Source organism: Saimiri boliviensis, chromosome 17, assembly GCF_048565385.1.
Source record: "Saimiri boliviensis isolate mSaiBol1 chromosome 17, mSaiBol1.pri, whole genome shotgun sequence".
NCBI lineage: Eukaryota > Metazoa > Chordata > Mammalia > Primates > Cebidae > Saimiri > Saimiri boliviensis.
Genome location: NC_133465.1, coordinates 54,152,864 through 54,165,969, shown reverse-complemented (window position 1 = coordinate 54,165,969; position 13,106 = coordinate 54,152,864). Strand labels below are relative to the sequence as shown.

The 13,106-nt window shown below is 46.7% G+C and overlaps 1 long non-coding RNA gene across 1 annotated transcript; it reads right to left on the bottom strand.

Moving 5' to 3' along the window:
- Positions 1 to 4,752: 4,752 nt before the first annotated feature.
- LOC101052451 (intercellular adhesion molecule 5) lies at positions 4,753 to 11,921 on the bottom strand. The gene is made up of 7 exons (XR_012514484.1): positions 11,867 to 11,921; positions 9,532 to 9,798; positions 8,084 to 8,404; positions 7,547 to 7,825; positions 6,414 to 6,683; positions 5,171 to 5,413; positions 4,753 to 4,976 (listed from the first exon to the last, which is right to left on the bottom strand). It is a non-coding gene; the product is annotated as an intercellular adhesion molecule 5 (long non-coding RNA).
- Between the last annotated feature and the right edge of the window lie 1,185 nt (positions 11,922 to 13,106).

Genomic DNA, 13,106 nt, shown 5'->3' with positions numbered 1-13,106 from the left:
TGGAGTGCAGTGGTACAATCTTGGCTCACTGCAACCTCTGCCTCCCAGGTTCAAGTGATTCTTGTGCCTCAGCCTCCTGAGTAGCTGGGATTATAAGCATGCACCACCACACAGGGCTAATTTTTGTATTTTTAGTAGTGACAGGGTTTCACCATGTTGGCCAGGCTGGATTCAAACTACTGGCCTCAGGTGATCCACCTGTCTTGGTCTCTCAAAGTGCTGGGATTATAAGCATGAGTCACAACACCTGGCCCTTAATGGTATTTTCTAATAAAAAAATCTTCCTGAAGATAAGATTAGCGAGACCCACACAAGGAAGAGTTCAGTAGGCAGAGCTCGAGTCATCCTTGACCCCTTGGATAATGTTTTTCTGACTCTGTTATGTTCTGAATTTACCCTCACCTAAAATGATCGCTTCTGAATTTCTTCCATGAGCATTGTTGAAATACACATGATGGGTTTTGTCCCTTTATACACAGTTGAGAGCAGAACTGACCCCTTCCCTTTTCTTCCAAATTACAGGGTCTGGGCTTCTAGGCCAAGACAAGCTGACACTTTGCCTGGCCGCTTCTTTAATTCAGAAGACCCTGGTGTGCTGAGGCACACAGTGAGCACCGCTGGGATTAGGGCTACCAACTTGTCCTGGTTTGCAGGAGACTTTCTCAATTTCAACACTGTAAGTCCCATGTTTGTTCCAAGAATCCCTCAGCTCAATGCAAACTCAGCTAGTAGGACTGGTCACCCTACTAGTAGTCCTAAATCTTAGGGGACCAAACTAAGGGGAAAGGAGGGGAGGGAGGAAGAAAGAGACAAGAAAAATCAGAAAGCTGTGCACGGTGTATATGACTTTTGATGGTCCTCAGGGCTGCCATGGATTTCCGATTCTTGCTTTGAGTTTACTGTGATTATAATGACAGGCGTAATTAGTGCCAGAATTATCAGTGTAATAATAAAAACCAACAAATGTGAACACATGTCTCCAGCACCATGCTAGTGTATAACAAGTACTGTGTCATTTCTCTCTAACTATAATCCGCTAAGGCAAATACTATTTTTAACTCAATGGTAAGAAGCTCCACTAAAGATGTAATTTATGCTTTCTCTGGTCTAGAGAGAAAGGCACCAGAATGTCACCTTGTTCATCCTTAAGAGGATAAATGGTCAGGCACGGTGGCTCATGCCTGTAATCCCAGTACTTTGGAAGGCTGAGGCGGGAGGAGGTCAGGAGTTCGAGACCAGCTTGGCCAACATGGTGGCACCCTGTCTCTACTAAAAATACAAAAATTAGCTAGGTGTGGTGGTACACATCTGTATTCCCAGATTCTGAGGCATGAGAATCGCTTGAGCCTGGGAGGTAGAGTTGCAGTGAGCCGAGATCACGCCACTGGACTCCAGCTCGGTGGTAGAGCAAGATTGTCTCAAAAAAAATAATAAAGAAGATAAACTTTTGGAGTATTAAAGGCCACTGTTCCTCTGGAGATAATCAAAGTAGTTGCAATTTAAGCGTGAGCTGGTTGCTCTAATGTTCAGAAAGAATATGATCAAAACCATTTGAGGGTGCAGCCTCCTTTGAAGGCAGCTACCCTTAGAAGCTCTATTATACTGGATGAGAGAGATGAGATCCTTCCTGCCTTAAGAATCAGTGAGGAGGCGTTGCCTGACCCCCTGGTTGTTGGATCCTTGGGGAAGGAAAGGGAACAGAGGTTCCAAGTCTACAAGGGAAAGAGCCCAGCCTAGTCTGAAGAGCTTTGCGGGACAGCTCATCCAAACTACTGAGCTCTAAGAACTGAAACCCTGGAAACAAGCAAGAGGATACCCACAGCTGGACCAGGCCCCAAAGATGCAGATCATCCTCCCTCAGAGATCCACAGCAGCTGGAAACCGGGATCTGCAGATCCGCTTGGTTTAATGGTACCGTGTGGGACCATCTATCAACACTGACACCCTGTGGCAGTGAGAAGCAAAGGCAGCAGCCAGCTAAGCCTCCAGGATCTCCCTGCTGAAACTAGAAAGTCCAAGTGGCCCCCTTCTTCCCTCCCTTTTTGGTTTTGTTTAGTTTTTTTTGTTTATATTTTCTTCAAGATGGAGTCTCACTGTGTTGCCCAGGCTGGAATCCAATGGCACGATCTCAGCTTACTGCGACCTCCGCCTCCAGGGTTCAAGCCTCAGCCTCCCGAGTAGCTGGGGTTACAGGTGCACAACCCCATGCCTGGCTAATTTTTTCCCCTCCTTTTCGGATCCAGTGTGCTTCAAAGCACTGAGGCCATGAGATAGAATGTGCAGATACAGGATAACTATAGCTCTGATGCAGCTGATCCTGACACGGAAATGGCTGAGGATCCCTGGATGGGGCGGCTCTATACTCCTGTCTCTTAAACCTGCTTCCAAACTTATTTCCCCCGATGCTCAGTTCAGGGAAGGTGGGTGATTAGTATTACATTCACATGATGAGAGAGCAGTAGCTCCACTTCGTGGAAACGTGGAGGTTGAACAGGTCATGTTGGGGAATGCTATTTCACAAAGTCAAGATATTTCATGTCTCTCCAGGAAGCCTTCCTTGATCCGAGTTACGTTTTCTCTTAACAAGCTTTTTTTTCCCAATCATGAGAGTTAATGCTTCAGCATCATCTCCTGCTTGTCTAGCTTTCCCAATAAATCTGTGGAAGCCAGGGACAATGTTTTGTTCACCATTGTATGCCCACTGCCTTGTATGTGGTAAAACCAAAGGGTTATTTTTATACCAAGTCCGAAACACCAGACTCAGAGGAGGTCTGGGAAGAAAAGGAAAATTTTTTCCCTTTGGTGTCTGATGCTACTTTTTTTTCTAGCTAGTATCTGCAGTTTGGAAGGCTATGGACCACTCTCTATGTGGAAGTCTGGACTTTTGTTTTTGCTTTTGTTTCCTTTGTTTTGTTTTTGAGAGAGGTTCTGGCTCTGTTGCCCAGGCTGGGGTGCATGATCTCAACTCACTGCAACCTCCACCTTCCGGGCTCAAGGGATCCTCCCCCCTCAGCCTCTCAAGTAGCGGGGACTACAGGCATGTGCCACTGTACCTGGCTAATTTTTGTATTTTTTGTAGAAATGGGATTTCACCATGTTGCCCAGGCTGTTCTCAAACTCCAGGGCTCAAGCAATCCACCCGCCTCAGCCTCCCAAAGTGCTGGGATTACAGACGTTGAGCTACTACCCCTGGCCTGAATTTTAGTTTTGAAAGAAGGTCAAATAGGTTGTTGCCCCGAGCTATTGTACCACCTGCCCTGGGCTGGTTGGTTGTGCTATCAACACAGTAGTTTTTCCTTAGAAATTGTATTTAAAGTTCTAAAATGTAACCATTTGACTTAATACAAGCTTTCAGCAATGACACAGAAGGGAAATGCATTTGGATATAATAAAATCACTTTTATTTTTACCATAGCAACATTTCAGCAAACATTTCTTGACTGATTTGGGAGAAAAGATCTGGTTTTATGATTCCTCATGACTTCTCCAAGGATGAACATATTCTTTCCAAAGAGCAGAGAAGGAAGCTGAATCATAAAATCATATGAACATTCTCACAAGAGGATTTCTCTTGAAGCTTGAAGGAAATAGTTTGCAGACAGATGAAAATATGCACTTATTTATGAAAAGGGAGCATAAACATTGGAACTCTAACCTAGATGCTCATATGGGTTTAAAAAAATTGGCAAATGCGAACTCACAGTTGATTACTCTGTGAAAAGGAATTCAGAGATGTTTAAAGCTCTTAACCTGTGAGGCCAATTTCATGGAAGAACTCTACCTCTACTTCAGAGACAGACAGTGGGCTAGGTAGCTGCATGTCTAGCCTGAAGTGGAATTTCTTACCATCTGTATACTCCCCCAAGACCCACAACAGATGGTTACTGAGTTGAAGCTTCCCACTGATTATTAATGATATCAACAAGCTCAGCTCTGGGAGCTGGCACTCCAGAAGCCCAGGTCAGGAGAGCAAAGGAAAGTAGAGATGGGAATAGAGTTCTGATTCCTAGCCCCATGTTTGATAGCTTCTCCCATTCAAAGTCCTGTCCCTGGACTACAAATTTAGTTCCTAGTTAGTAATCAGAAAACCATGAAAAATTTCTAAGATGCACCTGACATCTAAGATGATGTTTAAAAGGACAGTGGGAACCATGAAGAAAGGGCAGGATCTTTTTATTGGATCTAAGAGTGGACTGATGATGTGCCTGGCAAGGAACAAGAGGCTTTCTTACAAATCAGACATTGAGACTGAGATTCCTAATGACTAGAGAAAGAGAAAGGTGGCTGAGCATGGTGGCTCACACCTGTAATCCCAGCACTTTGGGAGGCCGAGGTGGGCAGATCACTTGAGGTCAGGAGTTCGGGACCAGCCTGGCCAACATGGTGAAACCATGTTTCTACTAAAAATACAAAAATTAGCCAGGCGTGGTGACAGGCACCTGTAATCCCAGCTACTGGGGAGGCTGAGGCAGGAGAATCGCTTGAACCCAGGAGGCTGAGGTTGCAGTGAGCTGAGATCATGCCACTGCACTCTAGCCTGAGCAACAAGAGCGAGACTCCATCTCAAAAAAAAGAAAAGAGAGAGAGAGAGAAAGGTGAGCTTGTGGACATATTGGACACATGGGACCCAGGGGCCTGCAACACTGTGTTTCGGGACAGAAGAACACAAAGGGTAATGCAGCCGAACATTCTGTTTCTTCCTTTCTCTTCTCTCCTTTCTTCCCTCCCTGAGAAACCACAGTAGCGTAAGTCTCATTCAACCAAACGGCTGTCAATTATATGAGTTGTACTTTTCTCTTGCTGAACAGCAAACTGGCTTTCCTCCTCTTCATCCTCCTCTTTCTGCCTATAGAGCAATCTCCTCCTGTCCATTCTGCAGGGCCGATAGGTCAGATACAGTGCTATGGTGATGACACCCACTCCAAGGGCAGTGGTAATAATGACAAAGATGGTAGAGCTGATTCCTTGATCCAGTCCTGCCCAAGCACAGATGACAGAGTTAGGAAAGTCTGAGGGTGTGAGGGTCACCCACCCCAGCCCAACCAAGCCCAGTTTCGAGTCTCACTCTTCCCAACCTAGTAGAATCTTTCTTATTTTCGTGCTTGGATAAGAATCCCAAACCCCTGAGGGGGTTCCATCCTGGGCCTGGCAGTAGGGCAGCAAAGGTTACCTTGAACAACGACAGCAATGTCTTTGCTGACAGAGCCCAGCTGGTTAGTGGCTGTACAGCAGTAGGTTCCTGTGTGGTTCTGGGTTGCCTTCTGTGGCACTTCAAAGTCAAAGGCCACCCCATTCCAGGTACACACCAAGGCTGGAGCTGGGTTTCCCTTTGGGATGCAGGCAAGCATGTGTTCCATCCCTTCTAGCCAGGTCTGTTTGCCAGGGCAACCAGATTCCTCTAACCGTGGCTTGTCTGCAAAAACAGAGTCTCCCAAGGAGCTGAGTTCAGAGCACCACACTCCCTCCCCACCTTCACACGCTGCTCCCTCTCCTCCCCTCACCCAAATGCCATCCCCTCTACCCAACAGCTTTCCTTCCCGAGGGAGCACTATCAGCACCCTGCTCTGAGCTAACTCTTCCTTCCTACCTTTCCTATGGGTAGGGAGTCTGAGATGAAACCTAGGGTATTTTTATGAATTCAGACTAAATGGTAACACTGCTCTGTCCATGGTGGCCCTGGGGCCCCTGCTTCCCATCTTGGCATCTCAGTGGGGAAGGAGCTAGGTAGTGGAGAACTCAGACATGAGGATTTTTTTACCTTTTTTTTGTTGTTGTTGTTTGTTTTTGTTTTTGGCTACAAAGTCTCACTTTGTAGCCCAGGCTGGAGTGCAGTGGCGCCATTTCGGCTCGCTACAACCTCCGCCTCCCAGGTGATTCTCCTGCCTCAGCCTCAGGAGTACCTGGATGACAGGTGCCCACCACCATGCCCAGCTAATTTTTGTATTTTTAGTAGAGATGGGGTTTCACCATGTTGGTCAGGCTGGTCTCAAACTCCTGATCTCTAGCCATCGGCCTCCCAAAGTGCTGGGATTACAGGTGTAAGCCACCATGCCCAGTCTATTTTCTCTACTTGGCAAAATACAAATTTGTATATGGAAATTTTGAATATGTCCCTCTTCAGCATAAACTCCAGCTATCACTTCCTCTGTTCTCCTCGGCCATCGACCCTCAACCACTGCTGCCTGATCACTTGAACCACTTTCCTTTATCTTCCAAATTTGCCCTCATCTCATTCCCCACTCACTTTCCTGGGCGTAAGGTAAGCTTGGAGAGCTTTCCTTTTATTCTCTCCTTTGTTTTTTTTAATGAGAAAAATGTGACAACTCTAATAATGAAGCACTGGCCAAGAAGCTCTCTAGAAATGGGAAAATAATGATCCTCATTTTGACAAGAAAGGTCAGGCCTCTACTCACATAGAACATGGAGCTGGATCACAGTGGTTTTCATCAACCGCTGACCCTGCACCTCCAAAGAGGCCTCGCAGGAGAAATTCCGGCCATCATCTTCCTCCATGGCAGTAAATAGAAGCCAGGCAGGCTCCCCAGGGGCAAGGAGATCTGGGGCTCCTTGAAGCCGAAGAGTAGGGCTGGGTGATGTTAATACATGCCCTGAGCAGGTCACATTAATGTCGGTCCCTGCCAATGGGTATGATTCTTTTAGCTCCAGGATTGGTGGAGGGAACCCTGTAAGAAAAGGAAAAAAAGAACCAGACACATTTATCAAAACTAGCAGACACTTGTGCATTCTTGCTGCTGGTGGAATCCCTTGGGAAGGCAGACAACAGGGGAAAGATTTGGATACCATTGCTGCTTCTGTAAAAGCTAAAGGGAAGAATGAGGTGATGTGGGGATTCGAGAGCTTCTCTTATGCATGCACACGTTTAGCTATGCTTTGCTGCAAGGACTGCAAGATGTATGTTCTTTTCTTTCTTTCTTTTTTTTTTTTTTTTTTGATACAGAGTCTTGCTCTGTCGCCCAGGCTGAAGTGCAGTGGTATGATCTTGGTTCACTGCAACCTCTGTCTCCTGAGTTCAAGCAATTCTTTGCTTTGCCCTCCCGAGTAGCTGGGATTAGCTGGCTCCCACCACCACGCCCAGGTAATTTTTGTATTTTTTATAGAGACAGAGTTTCACCATCTCGGCGAGGCTGGTCTTGAACACCTGACCTCGTGATCCACCTACCTCAGCCTCCCAAAGTGCTGGGATTACGGGCGTGAGCCACCGTGCCCAACCTAAGATGTCTTTTTCATCTTACAGCTTTCCTCCTCACCTCAAATAAATGTTCCTAAGAAGTAGTTCAGGCATCCACAATCACTCTGTAAGCAGGATGGCCTAAAGAAACTGGGGATGAAGGCTGGAAAGAAGTACTGTAGCAATACATGTCCCCAATCCGCCTGCATTTACCAGAGAAAGATGAAGACTCACGTTCTCTTGAGAATGTACCCAGTGAAGGGCAGCAGGAATATCTACAGCCAAATCACCAACCCGTTGCTCTGTGTTTTCAGCAGTAGAGAACCCGTATGAGAAAGGAAGAGGCAGGTCACTTACTGTAGCTGTGCACTAGCTTTCTTGTTTTCTGTTCAATTGGACCCAGAGATGCAAAGCAAGACAGCTCCTGATCACCAGCCTCCATGGCCCGAATGGTAGCATTGGCCCGTGCTATGTCCCCTTCCCAGGAAAGGAAGGAGCTCAGCTCCTGGTCTTCCAGGAACATGTGGAACATAACTTCTTCAGCTGGAAACACCCTAGCCACCTCGCAGCTCACAGTCTCCGCCATTCCAACCTCCAAAAGGGAAGAGACCCAGATCTGGGGACTCTGAGAGAATTCTGCCAAAAAAATAAGGACAAGGAGAGAAAGGAGAAAAGCCATGAGAAATCACATGTCATGCAGGACCCCACAAGGTAGGAAGGGATTTGGGCTAAAAGGTCTCTCTTCCCCAGGGTGAGTTTAAAGCCCAAGCAAAGGTGAAGCTCAGTTACTCTCATGCCCCCACCCTAAACCCCGTGAGAACGTAGTCCCAAAGGCCAAGGCAAGACGAGCAAAATGAGCCCCACAATTCCTCCTGCACCTGAGTTCTGACTCACCAAAGATGCGGAGTATTTTGATGGGTGAGCTGCCTTGAAAGAGCCTCCCACCTTGCAAACTCAAGTTCAGGTCTGCACGGCAGGAAAAACTGCACCTGTCATTTTCCCTTTGGGCTCTGACATGGATGATGACCTCAGCTCTTTTGGAGGCCACAGCCAAGCTCATAAAGTTCTTTCTATGCAGTTCTTGGTTACCCTGGAGAAGGGTAAGGGTGAGGTTCTCCAAGGGTGCTACTCTGGGCACATGACACCTCACTGTGAAGGCTTCATCCACAGCCACCCAGGCAGGCTGCAGCTCCAGAATCACTTGCTCTGGTGGCTCTTTAAGACAAAAAGGCAGGGCTTGATGAGAGTGCTACCCACCTCTCCAGAAAGAAATGGCATAGGACAGGAAGATGTGGTGATACAAATCACAGAAGGTGACTGCCACCCTTAAACTATCTGGTTAGCAATGTCAGCTTTCTGCCATCCCTGCCCTATATGGGGTGAGTTAGTCTTTTAGCCAAGACTCTCTTCCTCAGCTCATCGAAAGTGGCTAGGGCCATAGCCAAGAAGATGGACGTTGAGGGAGGGTCCCTTGCTTTGACTGTTGCTGCCATTCTGGAAAGCACTGATCTCTTGCAGAGGGGCTTCAGAGGCAAGAGGAGCTTCTGAGGTCTCCTTAGCATCACACAAAAACTATACTCTAGCAGGCCAGGCAAGGTAGCTTATGCCTGTAATCCCAGTACTTTGGGAGGCCAAGGCAAGTGGGCCACTTGAGGTCAGGCGTCTGAGATCAGCCTGATCAACATGGTAAGACGCTGTCTCTACTAAAAATATAAAAATTAGCTGGGTCTAGCAGTATGCACCTGTAATCCCAGCTACTTGGGAGGCTGAGGTAGGAGAATCACTTGAACCCGGGAGGCGGAGTTCACAATGAGCTGAGATCATACCACTGCACTCCGGCCTGGGCAACAGAGCAAGACTCCATCTCAAAAAATAAAAATAAAAAAATCATGGCCAGGCACAGTAGTTCAAACATGGCCATGCACAGTGGTTCATGCCTATAATCCCAACACTTTGGGAGACCAGGAGGAGGTGGATCACCTGAGATCAGCCTGGCCAAGATAGCCTGGCCAAGATAGTGAAACCCCTTCCCTACTAAAAATACAAAAATTAGCCAGGCATGGTGGTGGGTGCCTATAATCCCAGCTACTTCGAAGGCTGAGGCAGAAAACTGCTTGAACTTGGGAGGTGGAGTTTGCAGTGAGCCAAGAAGGCGCCACTGCACTCCAGCCTGGAAAGATGATTGGCTCTAGAATCCCTGTATTATAACAGAAATCTTTATTAAGGGCCTTAATTATCTCCCCTAATTAGAAACATTTGTCCAGTCCTTCCCTAAATAAGACATGTTCATGTTTCCCCATTCCTCCTTCCACCCCCCTGCCCCAGCCCTCAGCCCTACTCACGATACACAGTGATGCCAAGGCTTGTGTCCTTTTGAATCCCTGCACAAGAGAAGAAGCACTGCAGGATGGAATTCTCTGTGACATCCTCCAGAAGAAACTCTTTCCACTGAGGCCCTTTGCCTACCCGAGTTTTCTTCAAGAAGGTCTCAATTCCGCTGGGTCCTGGGTCTGGACAGGTAGTGCTGCAGTTGACCACTAGGGACTGTCCAAACTCCACCAGGGCCTGATTTGGCCAAACAGAAACCTCAAACAACTCTTCTGGGGCCCCTGAAATAGGAACCACATATGCCAATGACTCTGGCGAGGACCACAAGACCCAAACAAAATACAGAGCCTATTCTATCTAGTTCCAGCTTAGAGAACAGGAAACCTGCCCTGAATAAAAAGGTTCAGAGGACCAGACAGGATAAAAGACCTGTAATTAACAAGTTAGAGCCCTGATTCCACCACGATTCCCTCCACCTATCTTTTTTCTTGAGAACTTGAATTCTCTGTTAGTATCACTGTGGAAATTGTGGCATTGCTAAAAAAGTATGCCCAGGAAACCATTATCTTCCTAAACCTTCAGAATTCTTGAAAGCTCCCCAGGATAGGCTGCTGTGGACCATCACAGGATTCAAACTTTATTAGTTATCCCTCAAAGCAGTATCTCTCTCAAATTATGGCTAAGGATTGCCTTCACCGGCATCACCCTGAATGCTTGTAAAGTGCAGATTCCAACTCCACCTTAAAATGTACGATTTTTAGACATGGACTAGCTAAAGGGGACCTGTAGGGAAGCCTTCAAGACTTCCTGAAGTCCCTGTGCCCCTTACCTACATGTGAGAGTGGGACCTGAAAATATGCTAGTGAATAAAATAATCCTCCTGGGGACCCTTATGCACACCATATTCTGATCTCCACTGGCCTGCAGGTGACTCCCAGGGTCACTCATTTCCCATGGAGCTTTACGCCTCTTCTCAAACTGAGACCATTCTATTTTGATTTGGTGCTAAGGGAACGGATTTTTTTGTCATTGTTGTTGTTTCTGAGATGAAGTTTCATTCTTGTTGCCCAGGCTGGAGTGCAATGGCGTGATCTCAGCTCACTACAACCTCTGCCTCCTGGATTCAAGAGAATCTCCTGCCTCAGCCTCCGGAGTAGTTGGGATTACCAGCATGCACCACCATGCCTGGCTAATTTTTTATTTTTGGTAGAGATGGGGTTTCTCCATTTAGTCAGGCTGGTCTCGAACTCCAGACCTCAGGTGATCTGCCTGCCTTGGGCACCCAAAGTGCTGGGATTACAGGTGTGAGCTACCAACACACCTGGCCAGAACGGATGTTTTTGGATGCTTACAAATTTCATCTGTTCTGGAAATCTCTGATGCAGTGGGAGATGTTGGATGGATTTTATTTATTATTTTATTTTATTTTATTTTATTTTAGAGACAGTTCCATTCTTTTTGCCCAGGCTGGAGTGCAATGGTGCGATCTCAGCTGACTGCAACCTCTGCCTCCCAGGTTAAAGTGATTCTCCCGCCTCAGCCTTCCGAGTAGCTGGGATTACAGGCATGTGCTACCATGCCTGGCCAATTTTGCATTTTTTTTAGAGATGAGGTTTCACCATTTTGGCCAGGATGGTCTCAGACTCCTGACCTCAGGTGATTCGCCCACCTCAGCCTCCCAAAGTGCTGGGATTACAGTTGTGAGCTACCACGCCCAGCCTCAGATGGATATTAAATGCTTGATGTAGGTAAGGGGCATGGGGACTTCAGGAAGTCTTGAAGGCTTCCCTACAGGTCCCCTTTAGCTAGTCCATGTCTACCATCTACTTCACCTCCCATTTCCTTAGCGCCAAATCAAAATAGTTTTTTATTCCCAGTCTCCTCTGGGAATACACAACTCTTGTAGCAATGCTACCTACTAAGACTCCTGTTCCTTTCCTGTCATCAGGAGAACTCACTTTTCGTACCTGAGCAATGGGTCCTGTCCTACTAAGACCCTATTATACTTCATCGTGACACAAAGGGTGGCAACAAGGAAGTAAAATTGTTCTCAAGAGGAGAAACACAGGGCACTCCTGGGGCAGAAGGGAACCAAGTAGAGAAGGCATATCTCCTAGGGAGAGTCCTCTCTGATAGTCTATTAACTCTGATAGTCTATTATCTCAATTACAAGCCAGAGACCCTAAGGATTCTGTGTCCTAGTGATCCAAGAGATAGGAATCACTCATCAAGCCAGATGAATGAACACGGAAGTGTCACCCCACTCAGGATGCCCCACCCCCTTCCTCACTGACCAGCTACCTGTGTACTGGCACATATCGGTTAAAAAACTTTCCCAAATAGCCTTACCTGGGCAAAGAATCAAGGCCAGCAGGGCCCAGACACCAAACAGACTCGTTTTCATCCTTATGAGAAGGGCCAAAGGCTAAAGAGAAAAAAACAGCAATGCTGGAGAAAGTCACACACACACACACACACACACACACACACAAACATATGTTTAAGGAAAATTATTTCTTTGATATTATTAAAAGTCAGCCCCTTTCCTGAAACCTCACTAGTCTACAAAAATTACAGAAAAACATCACAGTGAACGTGGACTAAAAGAACTTCTTGTATTACGTCTGTTTGTTTCAGTTTGGCTTGTATGCACAGAAAAAGATGAGAAGAAATACGAAAAAGAATGAGGCTATTATCAAGATTCCTGTATAAGTTGTATTCTACTTACCTTTCTACTAGTTTGCCTCCATCTATTAGACTGAGTCAATAGAAGGTTGCTGTCATGGAAACATGAAGCTAGACATGTTTCCACGAGTCAAAACAACTACTGACTCAGTCTAATAGATGGAGTTTAGGCTGGGCTCGGTGGTTGATGCCTGTAATCCCAACACTTTGGGAGGCCAAGGTGAGTGGATCACCTGAGGTTAGGAGTTCAAGACCAGCCTGGCTAACATGTCAAAACCCCATCTCTACCAAAAAACTATAAAATTAGTTGGGCATGGTGGTGCACACCTGTAAGCTACTTGGGAGGCTGAGGCAGGTGAATTGCTTGAACCTGGGAGGCGGAGGTTGCAGTGAGCCGAGGTTGCACCATTGTACTCTAGAGCAAAACTCGGTATCAAAAAAAAGTTTAAACTGTCGGAAAGTGTTGGCCTGCACTCCAGCCACTGGGGGTGGGTCTGTTGCAGGAGAGGGGCAGGCAATGTGGGGAGGGTGGGGACGAATGCTGTTGGATTGCTTTGGCTGTGCAGTGTGCACTAAACTTGGAGTCCGTTTGGGATTCTCGCCCTCCATTCATAGTCAAGGATTTCTTGCTGTTTGTTTTGTTTTGTTTTTCCTTTGCTTCCTTCTTTCTTTCCTTCCTTCCTTCTCTCCCTCCTTCCTCCTTTCTTTCTCATCTTCCATTCATTTTCAAGGGTTTCTTACTGTTTTCCCTTTCTTTCTTTCTTTTTTCTTTTTCTTTTTTTTTTTTTTTTTTTTTGAGTTGGAGTCTCTGTTGCCAGGCTGGAGTGCAGTGGTGCAATCTCGGCTCCCTACAACCTCTGCCCCCCAGGTTCAAGTGATTCTCCTGCCTCAGTCTCCTGAGTAG